Source organism: Thermobia domestica, chromosome 18, assembly GCF_964235325.1.
Source record: "Thermobia domestica chromosome 18, izTheDome1.hap1.1, whole genome shotgun sequence".
Taxonomy (NCBI): domain Eukaryota; kingdom Metazoa; phylum Arthropoda; class Insecta; order Zygentoma; family Lepismatidae; genus Thermobia; species Thermobia domestica.
In genome coordinates, this window is record NC_137471.1 from 137,472,300 (window position 1) to 137,474,792 (window position 2,493).

Below are 2,493 nucleotides of genomic sequence, written 5' to 3' on the forward strand. Positions count from 1 at the left end.
TCTTACATTTATCTTTTTCTAAAAATAAATGAAATAAAATACAGTTGAAAGATTAATGATATACGAATTACTCCTTTCTTGTTTAGGTGCGGAATTTTCAGATACTGTGAAAAACATGTTCAGTTATTTTTAATGGTTAGTTTATGTGCCTAGTTTCATCTTCTTTACTTTAGGGATTAGCAAGATACACTATCCTATTTACGCCCCTAAGGTTACATATTTCCAAAAATTCTTCTTTATCCCTTGCGTTCGTTAAAAAGAGTATTCTTTCTAATTATAGTATTATGGATTGGTCGATAATGATTAACTCACTTATATTGTCTTATAAACAGTATAGATTATTAATATTGTTATTATTTTTGTTGCTATTACTGATGATTTAAGAATTCAATGCTGCAACTAAAATTGCAGAAACGGTCAAAGACATGCGCGAATGGTGTGAGCGTGAAGTATGTATGGTTTAAGAATGTGGGCGCTTGTTAAAAATGTTGGAACAATTGCCCTAGAGGATCCCAAAACTTTAATTTAGAAAACACAGCGTCTTGTATCATTTCCTACTTTATAACCACTGGCGCAAATCCCGGGGGACGAGGGGGACATGTCCCCCCAATGTTGGACCTGAGGGGGACAGTCCCCCCAATAATCTGACTTAAAACGTGCTTTTTGGGATATCTTGATGATTTGTGTCCGACTGCCACAAAGGAATGTAAGATGAAATTGATTTCTCTTGGCTTTTCCATTTTTAAAAAAGAATCGTAATCTGTAGTATTTCAAACTGAACTTCGTGCTGTAGTGCGTTTAGTAGTCTCATCAATATGTATTAATTCCACTTCCACTACTTGGGCACAAATTGCAAAAAATGCCAGACACTAGCGTGCGCAGGACATTGGGAATGTGGGTGCCAGATCTAAAGTACCACCATATGGAATGTCGTCCTCCCCCTCTTTCCCCTAAGAAAAGATAGCATCATTGCATCCGACGCTGCGTCGGCGACGCACGGCACACATGCAGACGGGAAATAATTAACACGTAATCTCTTCTCAGTTTGTAATAATTCTACATAAAAAAAGTTTGTCTAATGGGGGTGCCAAGGCACCCATGTTGCGCACGCCTGTGATGCCAGAGGAGGATATACCCCTCTCCTCATGCTGAAAAGTTGTCTCAGCTGTAGGTACGGCACAAATTCCAGGGAAATGGGGGATATATGTCCCCCCTATACATTGGAATTGGAGGCTCTCCCAATAATCCGATTTGAAAAGTACATTTTGCAGAATGATCTGTGTCCGAGTGCCACAAAGGAAAGTGAGATGAAATTTGTTTCTCTTGGCTTTTTTATTTTTAATAAAAATTAAGGCGTGCGACTGTGCGTGACGTAAACCTGATATGAAATCTTCTCCCCTTTTCTCCCCTAGACCCTAGCACACGAAGAATATATAGACTATCCAATGTCAGTAGAACCCATCTTTTCAGTAAATGGGCATTTAATCTATTTGTAGTATCAGCCTAGGCATCTACTCATGCTTCGTAAGCTAACTAACTCTATAGCCTATGGAACCCGGAGGTTCAATGCCGCGTTCACAAAAGCTCTTCACTGACTTCTATCCTTTGCCAACTGGATCCAGTTTTTACTTTGTATTCCTATTTCTGCGAGATTCATCTTAATATTGTCTTTCCATCTGCGCCTAGGTCTTCCTAATGGTCTTTATCCGATTGGTCTTACCGCTAACACTTTGAAAGCGATCCTACTTTCTTCCGTCCTGGCTACATGACCTCCCCACCTAAGCCTCCTAGACATTGATGACCCTAACAATGTTTGGTAAAACGTATAAATTATGTAGTTCCTCGTTATAAAGTTCCGCCATTCTCCATTCCCGTTCCTCTTGGGTCCGAATGTTCGTCTCACGATCTTGTTCTCAAATACTTTCAGTCTATGTTCTTCCTTTAGAGTAAGCGACCATGTTTCGCAACCATACAGAACAACAGGTATGATTATCGTTTTATATATTTTAAGCTTCAAATTCCTCGACAGAATTTGCGACGACATGAGATTTGAACCGAATAGTAACACGAATTCCCTGCTTTCAGTCGACATTTAATTTCTTCGTGAACATGATTTTCGTCTGTTAATATTGATCCTAGATATTTGAAAATATCCACTTTATCAAAAGAATTATTTAATATTTTAATGCATCCATAATTTATCGTATTACGGTCCCGACGCACTTCCATGTGTTTAGTTTTATCTGCATTTGCTTCTAAACCCATGCCCCTTCAAGCGTTTAATAAGATCTGTGCATTTCTTTCTATTATTCTCCTGTCATCCTCTATTACATTTACATCAGCATATGCCATAACCTGGTGATACCGTTCAATTCTAGGCCCTGGTTGCTATCTTTGATTTTCCTTATAGCGTATTCCAGAACAAAATTAAATAATAATGGCGACAACGCATCTCCTTGTTTCAGGCCATTCTCGACGGGAAAGCTCGTGGCC